Source organism: Hesperophylax consimilis, chromosome 11, assembly GCF_061612785.1.
Source record: "Hesperophylax consimilis isolate HC1 chromosome 11, BYU_Hcon_1.0, whole genome shotgun sequence".
NCBI classification, from domain to species: domain Eukaryota; kingdom Metazoa; phylum Arthropoda; class Insecta; order Trichoptera; family Limnephilidae; genus Hesperophylax; species Hesperophylax consimilis.
Genome location: NC_142846.1, coordinates 26080067 through 26093383, shown reverse-complemented (window position 1 = coordinate 26093383; position 13317 = coordinate 26080067). Strand labels below are relative to the sequence as shown.

The 13317-nt window shown below is 33.9% G+C and overlaps 1 long non-coding RNA gene across 1 annotated transcript; it reads right to left on the bottom strand.

Moving 5' to 3' along the window:
- Positions 1-8109: 8109 nt before the first annotated feature.
- On the bottom strand, positions 8110-9615 carry LOC149419981 (uncharacterized). Its single transcript, XR_016302776.1, has 3 exons — positions 9450-9615; positions 8492-8632; positions 8110-8227 (listed from the first exon to the last, which is right to left on the bottom strand). It is a non-coding gene; the product is annotated as an uncharacterized LOC149419981 (long non-coding RNA).
- Between the last annotated feature and the right edge of the window lie 3702 nt (positions 9616-13317).

Here is a 13317-nt window from a genome sequence, read left to right as displayed (position 1 = left end):
ATGGGGGTCCGCTCGTATGTACCCCCATTTGAATCTCGTGGACCCTTGATTTTTTTCTCGCTGACATAGACCCCCAGCAAGCCGATATCGACCCCTGGTTATGATTAAAAAACTTTAAGTGCAACGAAAGGTAAAGATGATAATATAATGAATTTATCGAAATTCAATCATCAATTAATTATCTACAAAACTTTATTTTAAATCTGTACAAGGTGTCCGGGGGTAGAGTATACAACAACTGATATTTTTTGGCAGTGTAGTATCTGATTTTTAAATTTATACATATTTCAACTAATCAAACGTAGTGCATTCTGTTTATTTTTTAAATTTAGTTTATTATTTAAGATTAGTATAATGTATCCCAAAGCAGAAATTTTTCATTTAAAGGGACACTATAAAACGCAGATAATTCAATTTAAGATAATATTATTTTAAGTGCGTGGGGGACGACCTTTGACGACAAACAGATCAAAGCGATTTTGTTCTTGAATTGAGTCCTCAAGGGATGTTAACTTTGTATAAATTTTGTAACTCTTAATAAATTTCTAGAATGGAATGCAAAACCTCTCTCTGACAACAGCAGTAGACCTTTAATTAAAAATAACAGTGCTGTTGGTTGCACGGGGGAAGACGATTCCTTCAGCTTGGTGGCTAGCGGTGTTAGCGTGTAGTGGGTAGTAAAAGATGATGACGCGGTGGGGGAGAAGAAAGAGTAGGGGAAGGTTTGAAGAACGGGAAACATCAACGCCAATAATGGAAACCAAACTGAATAGAAAATCTGTCAGTAAAAGTACGTATTGCTTCGACTTTTTCAACACGCGTAATGTAGGAAGGTACCTATAACGTTATGTTTGAGTCATAAGACAAAGTCAAAAGGCTCAGGCGGGATATTTGCCGTTATGTGGTGATGGTTAGAGGGGCGGGAGGGGGGAGGCTTGATCCTGCCCCGTAAAATGTATTTCCTGAAAATTGGATCTTGTCTCTTCATACTCTGAAAGGAAGACTGGATTTGCGGTCGGCAAGGCTTCAAATATTTGTTGTGGGTAATATGTTAGGAGCTTATCAAACATGCCGTGCGTGGAGCTATAAACAAGATGTTTATATGCATTGTTCCCTTTGGATCACACCTTAGTGCTGTCAGCTATGTAGCAACCATCGAAATGTTGCGGGAGCTATACGATGCCTTCATTTAAAACCATCCAAGTCTTTATCGAATGTATACCCCCTACAACTGCTCTAGCAATATCTTTTTCATCTCAGATGACGTATTATATTATAATATACCAAATTATGATAATCAAAATAAACTTATTGTGCTGAAACTCATGCATTTCACCGGATGATTTCATATTCTTCGAAAAATTATAGAACCTAGTTAAATATGTACGACTTATTTTGCGGTGCTTTACTAAGTAGGTAGCTATGTACGTACTCGTACCTAACTAAATTTTATATTGAGTTCGTTTATCATATTGCTTAAAGTTTCGTAGAACTATTTTAACTAGTAAATAATACTTTTTTATCTGTTATTTAGCGAAAAACCCGAAAGAGTTGAAATCGTTTGCTTGATCATTTACAAAACCACTTCTCGCCGAGTAACCCAGTCACAGCAACTAATTCTTTAAAATTCAGCTATCGATTACTTCATAATATAATTTTTTATTATTTTTGCTTCTTGCTACAGAGCAATGCCGATGAGTTATACTTCTCAGTTTCTTGCTACAGAGCAATGCCGATGAGTTATTCTTCTCAGTTTCTTGCTACAGAGCAATGCCGATGAGTTATACTTCTCAGTTTCTTGCTACAGAGCAATGCCGATGAGTTATACATCTCAGTTTCTTGCTACAGAGCAATGCCGATGACTTATACTTCTCAGTTTCTTGCTACAGAGCAATGCCGATGAGTTATACTTCTCAGTTTCTTGGACACTTCTGTTTTCCTCATATTGTTTTTTTTCTTTAAAAATAAGATTTTGTATAAAAATAAGACATGTAATGGACATTTAGAATGTAGCTGTTTCCGTTGAGATTTTTTAATATTTATCGCAATTTTAGTAGTCCTTCTAATCTACGATCAACGCCATTTGTAATTTTTAACAGAAATTATTGTGAAAAAAAAATGTGACAAAATTTTAAAGCAACCCAGCCTCAGTTATTTTATCTCAGATGCATTTGAGCCTGGGTTTTGCTCTCTCGTTTTCCAAAAAATGTTATTGGGGTGTAACATCTAGTTTAAGAGGAGATTATTTATTTATAAACATTTCATAATAAACTCGCATTAGGTTTACATATATTCCCAATACTACATAACTAATTGAGGACCATTTTATGAAATAACTTTTTTAAATTAATTTATCGTGTTTATAAATAAATAAATAAATCACACAACATTACATTAATAAAGATGGGCTTAATTTTCTTTACTTTTTATTTTTTTAATCAAAATGGTTAACTATTATTTTTAGTGGTTTTTAGGGTTACTCGTATCTTATATAGACTTTCGTAATCCATAGAAATGCAGGAAAATAATTCAAGAAATGCTTTCGGTTTTTTCTGAAACAATAAAGGCATTAAATTGTTGTTTGAGATCATAGAATAAAGAAGAAAACTAGGAAAGCCTTCCATATAAATTTGAATGGAAACAAATGTGCCACTGAATTGGAGTATCTTTTGGTTGGAGACAATTAAGCACGCGGTCTGCCTCTCTTACAATTGTCTGATATTGTATATCGCCATCCCATTTGAATTTCGTAATCATGTTAAAACATGGACTAATTGGAATTATGTTTGGAGTACTGCTTGTGTTATTCTTTATTCTATGATTAAGATCCTCGCGTACACTATTACAAAGCCCTCGTGTCTACCTATGAGCTAGCATGTACTTTCTTTTTTTAATTAATTAGTTAGTAGATACCTATATTAATTGAGAAAGGTAAATATGAACCATCCCATCCCCGAGAATCTTATGAACATGCATTGGCTTTACACTGCTATCATTCTCTATAAACAACTTTGAAAAACCAGACTTAAGTGTTGTTCCTATAATGTGAAAGTAAAACTCTGCTAATCAAAGCAGCAGTCATTTATTTATTTATTTATCTATCAATATAAATTTTTTTACGTGTATTTATCGACATCTGTCTCACTAGGGTACACCTGTGTCGAGACAGACGTATTCAGATACTTAAAGAATATTTACATGCATGACTAAATCAAAATACAAATTACAAAGTTGTATACATTTTAAACTATGGAGTCAATAGAGAGAGTAGGTACAGGTACGACAATATTGTAAATATATATGCAAAATGAATGAATTTATTATTTTATAAGCAAAAATTATTAGCCTGAAACTCTCATCCACATTGAAAAATCTCCTGATAAAAGATACATAATCTTTTTATGTATCGTGTTTATGTATTGTCCCGTTTGCGTCATGTATCTTTTATCAGGAGATTTTTCAATGTGGATGAGTGTTTCAGGCTAATAATTATTGCTTATAAAATAATTGTTACCCTTTGTGCTATGCATAAAAAATCTTGTCTTAAACATTAGTTTACCAAAAAAAAAATAATAAATGCATTTAGTTGGAGGACGTAGTTACAAAGAGGTTTTTATAAAATTATTGATTCTAATATTTAAAAAAAAAAAAATTAAAAATTAATAAAATACTTCGTTTTAACCACTTTTATTGTTTATTACCAACATGTTTCATGAGTAACGCTCACTTCTTCAGGGTTTTTTGATTTTATTTTGTATTTGAAATGTTATTATTGTTTACGTTTAATTTGGTTTACAGATGTTTGCGATAGTGGTGTTGATTTAGGATATTTTTATGATTTAGTCATTGTTGGTGAATGTGATAGCTTTTGATATATTTTATAGATTTTTGTACTGATGTGAAAAGATTAAAATATGAAATCTTATTTTAATCTTTTATGATTTAGTCATTATTGGTGAATGTGATAGCTTTTGATATATTTTATAGATTTTTGTACTGATGTGAAAAGATTAAAATATGAAATCTTATTTATATTCATCGATGCAACTTTCGCTGCTGTCTGTAACTTCTACTTGGTTATTGTTAGAGATTATCTTTCCTAAATTCCTACCCGAAACCTGGGCATGAGACATAGGTATGTCTATATGTATGGTACATAACGTGTAACAAAAGTAACACTTATCAGTGCAATAATAACCGTCTAATGAGTTACATGGCTGTGCAATATTCTGATGCAAATCTTCATCTTCAAAACCACGCGTATTTATAAAAGGAGTTTTGTGACTTGTGAGGTGTCTGATTGCTGTCGAAATGAACTGAAACTACCATTGAATCTATAAAATCAGTGACCTTGCCCATGAGAACTGAGAGTACCTTCAATCTAGTCCTATCCCATCCTCTTGTTCCAATTTTCCTTTTGGTATTTCTAACATTTATTACAGGGAATATTGTCCACCTTAATATTATGGCACTAATGCCATGGCCGACTATAAACACCCTAAAATTATACACCAATGACAATGGTACCTAATATTTAAAATTTATAAATTTTTCATTTCAACTATTAAGAATGATGGACCTTGAGTACAAAGCTTCAAGGTAGGTAGTGGAAAAGAAAAAATATATTTAAAGACCCCTGCTTTTTTCACGGACTGGGAAAATTAGATACAGGCTCCACACTACACAGTGTGCCAAACTCAACGGGATCTTAATTATTCACGGCCTCGTGCTAATAAGAACGTCGCGTCGCTGCTAATTATGTGCTAACACAGTGACATCATGGGCGGGGCGGACCTGGGGGAAGATTGGGGACAAGGGGTGGCAAGTACACCACCACACTGAGGAACAAGTGCACTGGAATGTGCCTTGGCACTGGTACCTACCTACTTCATACCAACGAGCTTTATTGTACCTTTCTAATTTATTTCTGACATTAAAATATATGTGGCAATAACAACTACCGAACTAGGCCTTGTATTTACAGTGGTCGAAAGTTGGATACAATATAGCTCCAAAACAAAATAAAAATATTTTGGCCTGTCATGTAAATTATTTTCTTTTTTTCCCACATTACCACAATATTAATTTTAGGTATATTGTGCATTTACAGAAATCTTTCTCAGAAAAAAACAAGTAGTGTACCACAATTCATTATTTGTAATTCATTACAAAATATAATGCTTTTTTATGAATTAATCGATTCGGTAAAATTTTGGTATTCCGCTTGAATTGTAATACGATTTTTTTAATATTTTTTTTTGTTTTTTAATTACTTTTTAAGTCGTTATTTTACTGAAAGATGGAGAACGGTATAAAGCAAAAATATTTGGTTAATTTCCTATTTTTATTAATAAGCAATTTCCTTCTGCGAATTTTGTTTATAATTATTTTCAATGTGATATACTTCAAATTTAGGATTTTTTTTTTGATTAAAATGTTTCTCTTTTATATATATATTTATGTTGATAGGTTAGAATAATTACTTCAAAACTCACTTTAATCCTCTGTAGTAGTACAAAAAGTCATTAAAAATACGGTTTGTACTTCGTATATTTAACCCTTTCAGCCCCAGTGTTAATTCAAATTAACATGAGCTTTGTGAACTTTTTACCGTAAAGGTAGTGATTTAGAAAAGCCATGTTTTTGTTTTCTTATAGCTTGTAATCTTTTCTGTGGTGTCTATTTTTTCCACTCTGTTGAAATCCTTATTCCCGCCACAACAACCATAAATATTTTGACATCTGCTGATTGTGAGTTTCATCGAATTTCTGCCGTCATTGATTACTTAATTTATGGTGAGATATCAATATTTTCTACTCGAATTACAAATATGTTAACGCATTAAGATATGTTCTATAATAATAACATTAGTTCAATTCACTGTTCACGGTCATTTGTCAGAATATTTTGCAAATGAATTTCAATGTTCATTCAAATTAACACTGGTAGTGACGGACATGTTTTCTACTAGTATGGAGAATTAAATGTGCATTTTTGACATGAAACAGTTATTTGTATTACTTTTGTGTTATGTTTATTTTACCTTACTATTTAAAAAAATACCCTCTGACATCCAATGTTAATCCAAATTAACATAGAAAAATTTCTAAAAATAAAAAAAAATTATAAAAAATGTTAATCCAAATAACATATTAATAAAATTAAATACCAAAAATTTTCAAATAATTTTCTGAGTTATTATCAAGCATTACATATTTTATATATGTGGAAACAATAATGCGGGTGTGAAAGGGTAGTTAGCAATTTCAGAGAAAGTTTTTTTCTATGAGGACTTTACGCCACTGTTCTGGACTTTCAAATGACATTGAATTTCCATCTATTATGGCTTCAATTTCCTCACTAAGACCTTCAATTCCCTTATTTTCCATATTCGGGCTCTATCTTCCATTTTTTCTTTATCTTCCGATAAGGGCACTGTCTACTATTTGTTTTATGTGAGTAAACATCTTTGTTGGTAAAAACTTTGCTGCAATTCCAGCACTTGTGCTCGCCGGCTAGATTGTCTAGATCTTGGCGGCGGATTTGTCTGCCCATCTACGGGGTGGCCGGAGATACACTGGTTGAGAGAGACTTTTCTCATGGACACCCTGACTATCAGATTCCTACTCACCCCTCGTATTTGTATCCTTCCCAGAACACTGAAAGAAATGTTTAGGTACGATTTACCAAATTTTCAGTAATTATCTACTAAACAGTTTAGTTGCTGTGGTGACTGCTGAACTTTTAGCTACTGTTTGCTAAACAGCAGTTTATTTATGACAGCTTAACGATTCAGATATTCTAGCTAAACTAATCGGTTGAGACAGCTTTCTGTGTTTAGTTGTGTTACCTAAACTGTATTTATGACAGCGATTCAGATATTCTAGCTAAACTAATCGGTTGAGACAGCTTTCTGTGTTTAGTTGTGTTACCTAAACTGTATTTATGACAGCTTAACGATTCAGGTATTCTAGCTAAACTAATCAGTTGAGACAGCTTTGTGTTTAGTTGTGTTACCTAAACTAAAAATTATGTACCTAAACCATTTTGTAGTGTTCGGTTAGAAAAACTTAACTGTTTAGATGTAGTAACCTTATTATTTAGTTAATATTACAAAATGGTTAGCCCTACCGATATAGGTGTTTTAGCTCTATACTGCTAGCTAGCTTTAGGTACTGTAGCTTAGCTTTTTGGTTAGATTATCTTTATTAAATAGGAAGTGCAGCTTTGCAGTTTAGCTGAAAACAATACAGGATGTAAATGTAACCACCATCAACTCGAAGGATTATACCCATAATTCAGAATCATGGGTTAAATACTTTGAGTTGCAGGTAGTTTATTACAACCCTTTTGAGAGATGAAACCTAAATAAATAAATATTATGTTTTGTAAGACTAGAAAGTACTTATTAAAAACCTCATTCATATAAAAGTTATTTTGTTAAGAATCGTCTCTCAAAATATTGTTTCCAGCTACCAGCAAAGCCTCAAAAAAGAAAACACGTTTGATCATACACACATTTATATTATCATTTTTTATTATCATTTTTTTTTTAAATATAGTAAAAGATGTTTGTGTCCTGATTTGGCAAATTCTTTTCGGCGCTGCCTGTATGTGTCTAGTAATTTACCTTTAGCAGCAATTTTTTGGGTAGGCCCAAAACACACATATGGGGTGAAATATACAGCTGCGCTTTCTTTATTAAAGACTTTGGTGATTTGAAAAGCAAATTCATAAAATCTCTTGCTTGTAATCGATCTATCTGGATTACCCTGCAATTCCTTACTTATAATAGTACCGTACAGTCTGGCAGAATTGTCCAACAGACCCTTTGACTCAAACTGCATTAAAAGTGCTTGCCCTTCATTGATTGATAGGAGATGATTGCGTAAGTCCTAGAAAACAAAATTAAATTGTATATTAGATTACATAACTAATAACCACTTCTATAATCATCATAATATCAGTCACAGGACGGCTATTCTACGCTGCCACTACTAAAATACATATATCGGAATGTATAAAACAATTAACCTAAGTTACTGAGGTATCTGAAACTTACTAAAATTATTTAACTTACATTCGAAATTTGCTCTTCAAAAGCTTCTTGCGTTATTCTTTGTGATTTGTTTTTATTTTCCAACAAGGAAATGTCATTTACAACGAAGTCATCGTGTTGATAATATATGGGCGTTGTTTGTTTGGAAGTTGAAGGAATATCTTCAATCTGAAACAAAAAGCGGGTATGTACACAAAGGGGAAAGAAAGGGTGAAGGGGTCAAGCTTTGTTTTTATCCCTTTGGAATTGTTTGACCGACCGTTTGATCGACTGCCGGGGGGGCAGTCGATTTATTCATTAATTACAGGAATTATTATTTTAAATACTATTATTTTTGCATCAAAATCGCGTCCGGTACAACTATTTCCAAATGGTTAGCCAAAAAAGGCCTAGGTATACAATATGTCATCATTACTGCTTTTAAAAACTTACACTTATGACAGGTGGATTAATAACATCCTTGAGCGCATTAATGTGTGCTGTAGGCAGTGCCCGGTGCCCTACAGTCGGAATCAATTCTTTAATATCATCTTGAGATATTATCAGGAGTGTTTTCGAGTCTATGGCTTGAGTCTGAAAAAAAGAAAAAAAACGACGAGAAAATACAAAAATTTTCAAAACAAGAAAATAAAAATTTATTTTTCAAAGGAATGAAAATTATTCATTGAAAAAATGTTTATTTATACAACAGCAGATACCGAACACCCTGTATCATGAATCAAGCGGAGATAAAATAGTTTTAATAATGAAATTATTTAATTTATATGAAAATTTCAAATGTAAACATTAACAATGGGTGGTCACCCTATATTTAAAAAAACATATCCCTCCCAAAAAAAAATCAACAGAATTCAATGTTCAAAATGTTATGTCCGAATTAATAATTTGCAATACACATTTATTAAAATTAAACATAACCTGCTATGATTGACCATCCATCGGTACGATTTCAAAGCTAGTTTGGTTGGTTCTAGTTTCTGGCTAGGGTAAAACTGTAACATAGAAAATACTACAGTTTCAAATAACATTCGTTCAATACAAAATAATACTGGCGGAAACGAACAAAGAAATAAAGGCGCCCTTGGGGTGATATTGCACAAAAACGGCGCTATACAAGTGATCCAATTATTATTATTTTTATATATACCACTCTCTGTAACTTGTGTCATGACTCCTGACACAATCTTGGTTGTAGCGTCCACACGCACTCTTCAAACTAGGTACATAATAAAAACAAATCTTCTAAATCTATTGCGTAGGTACTTGAGTCATGGAATAATGAAGGTGCCAGTTTCTAAATCAAATAGAATGGATATTATCATAATATATAATATCATAGTTCCATGATCTAAATTCTAAATCAATAAAAACATGAAAAAAGAAAACTCACCTTTAAATGTTTCTATGTAAGCCTCCAGATTCCAAGAAATTAAATAATCCTCCACGGTTTTGTCTGCCATTATCACTAGGAACTAGGAACAGCGGTTAACATAAATTCAATTCAATTCAAAAATAAATTCGCAACGCGCGCAACGAACGTCAATTCACGTATGGTGCGAACTGTGGCGATCTGAGAACTGCGTCATAAATAAACACCTGCGTCGACCGCTAGCGACGACAAAAAGATCTACCAAAGTTCGGGAGATTTAACTAAAGTTTTGTTGCACTTTGCTCAAGTTTGTGCAAAGCAACTAATTGTTATGTAAAAATACCAAATTTAGATATTCCAACCTCAGTTTTGCTATTTGAACAAAACATTTAACCAAACTAGATGCTTAGTTAAATTTAGCTAAATACTTTGGGAAGTAACACATAAACTTAAGTTACTAAAGTGAAATTAAAATAAAGGGATTAAAATAAAGGGACAAGTGAAAACAACAGCTGATTCTGACAGATCCATATTTAATGACAAAAGTAGTGAAATTTAAGCAAATTTAGCAAGTAATCAAAGTTGAAACACATAAACTAGTGAAAAATTAATCAAAATAATAGTGTATTTCGTGTTGACAGTGCGAAACAACTTTACATATTGCCCTGAAAAATTACGCATAACGAATTCACTGTCATTGTAAGCTATAACCACAGACAATTTATGTTTTTGAATTTTTGAAATCTTTTTGAATTTGTGAAGAGGTTTTTTTTTGTCATAGACAAATAAGTTAAATTAATTTTAACTCAATAAGGGGTATTTCTGAACAACTATAAGAAACCTACCTACAAACTAAGATATAAATCAACCAAAATGTCTAAAACTCGCAAGGTTTGCAGTGCAAAGAAAGATAAATCTTCACCTTTAGCAACCACGTCTGGCCCTATTGATTCACCGTCGGCGCATCAGTCAATGATTAACATTGACACTGACTCATTAATCAATTTTTTTGAGTCGAAACTTGAAATCATGCGCACTGAAAACAAGAAAGCAATTGACGCTGTTCAGTTAAAATTAGATGCGCTATCTAACGAGTGGAAGGACCAATACACAAAAATTCTGGGATGTGTGAGCGTTCTCCAAGAAGAAAACTCAAACCTCCGGCAAGAAGTCCAGTCACTCCGAGATGCACAAGATGAGATGGAGCAGCGCAGCAGAATATGCAATGTAGACATCCATGGGATTCCCGAAGCAAAGGGCGAAAATTTGATGACATTAATAGAGAAAATAGGATCCAACATTAACGTCCCGCTTCCAAGTAGCTATGTGGTTTCTGCGCATCGCGTCGCTCGCGGCCACTCCTCGCCCTCCAACCGTCCGCGCAATATAGTCGTACAGCTATCCACAAAACGACTTCGTGATGATGTCATCGCTGCAGCAAGGACTCGCCGCGGCCTTACCACGGAACAATTAGGATTTGGTGCTCCCACCACCAATTTTTATATAAACGAGCACCTTACATTGAAAAATAAAATCCTATTTGCCAAAACACGAGCCGCCGGAAAAGCTAACGGCTTTAAATACATATGGGTGCGGAACGGCAGTATTCTGGCGAAGAGAAACGATCTCTCTCGGGTTTTCACCATTCGCCGTGAGGGAGACCTTCAAAAGATAATCACACATGATCAGCAAAACATGTGACTACAAACATGTTACTGCTGTCTTTGGTATCCGCTTTCTCACAGTATTCTGTATCCTGTAATTTGTTTCTTTCAAAGCTACTTTATATTTTTGTTTAGCGCGCAATATCCCTATAACTTTAAACCAATACCATGTTTCTCACATATTCATTCACATTCTAAAATGTCAACATATTTCACATTCATTGATCTAATAAGTAGTCTATGTTTTTTATGTAATTTCGAAGCCTCATATGCCCTGCATAATGTATCACTCGTGCGATTGTGGAATATGTCAAACGGCACTCCCACTCTGGTGAAATGATCTCATCATCATCTATAACCGTTTATTACCAGAACTGTGGTGGTATTAGGACCAAAACCCAGGAGCTACTAATTAATGTATTATCGAATAACTACGACGTTATAGTTATAGTTGAAACATGGCTTGTAGCAAATATAAATACTGCTGAATTCATAGATTCGCGTTACACGGTATTCCGACGTGACAGGGACCGTACACTCACTGGTAAAATGGATGGAGGCGGTGTTTTGGTAGCAGTGCGCAAGGAGCTTGCATCTTCCCGGCTCGATGACTGGGAAAATGGTCAAATCGAACAAATCTTCATTTCTATTCCGGTAAGGTCTTTCAATCTCATCATATGTGCAGTATACATACCTCCTGCCTCACAACCTACGGTCTATGATACGTTCTCCAAAAACCTGGAATCTGTATATTCATCACAACCAAATAATACTTTTTGTGTACTAGGAGATATGAATCTACCAACTCTGACTTGGTCATTTTCCGAAAACAGCAGTCAAGGTCTCGCCTCCTCAAATACGGCTGCATCGAAAACGTTGCTTCAAGCAATGTCATTGATGGACTTATTCCAATATAACTGTATACCTAACCATAATGAAAAATACTTAGACCTCGTATTCTACAGTCGTGAAACAAATGTTACACGTAGCAACAACCCTCTCATCTCAGAGGATAGACACCACCCAGCCCTTGAATTTGATATATCCTTCGTAATTCAACCAAAAATCAAAAACAAAATACAGCGTAGGCGCAATTTCAGGAAAGCTAATTATGCTCAGATTAATGAGGACATTAATTGTATTGATTGGTTATCTGAAATCGCAAATTTATCAGCCGAAAAAGCAGTAGATCGATTCTATTTAAAAATAAACAATGTAATTGATAAGCTTATTCCAGTATTGGCACGACGAAATGACAAATTCCCCATATGGTTTACTCCAGAACTTATTAGGTTATCAAGGAAAAAAGATAAAGTCTGGCTCAAATGGAAGACATATAAAGGTCTTTCTGATTATCGTGAATTTTCCTTCTTACGTGCTACATACAAAAAATTGACTTATGAAACCCGAAGGTTATTTTTTGACAACATCGAAAGTTCATTTCAAAATAACATCAAAAGCTTTTGGTCATACATATCCTCATTAAAATCGTCTGATGGATACCCTGCTGCAATGTCCTTCGAAGGGCGCAAATCTGACGATGCCCAGGAAATTTGTGATATGTTCTCTGAATTCTTTAAGTCAACATTTGAACCTTCCTCTATCAATGACCCAATTATTAACATTGACCAACTTGAGGAAGTTCAGGACTCTGGACTTGCGCACATTCACACAATTAAACTAACGGAAAAAGAAGTGCACTCGAGTTTAAAATCGATGGACATAAACAAGGGTGCGGGTCACGATGGAATACCGGCGTTTTTCCTTAGATCTGCTGCGTCGTCACTGTGTGTGCCGCTTACCATAATATTTAATAAATGCCTGAGTGATGGAGTTTTCCCTGATAGGTGGAAGTTGGCATATATTATACCGGTCCACAAGGGTGACTCGCGTCAAAGAGTGGAAAACTATAGACCAATATCCATTCTCTCGGCGATCCCTAAACTATTGGAAAGACTTGTCCATAACAATATATATCCCCAGCTTGCTGCCAAAATTACTGAACAACAACACGGGTTTGTAAAAGGCAAATCTACCATGAGTAATTTACTTATTTACTCAAATTTCTTATTTACTAGTATGGATCGAGGCCACCAGGTAGATGCAATATATTGCGATTTCAAAAAAGCTTTTGACAAGGTTGACCACCTTATTCTTATCAAAAAAATTATGTACAACGGAATTAGAGGAAATTTATTACGTTGGTTTATCTCATATTTAACAAA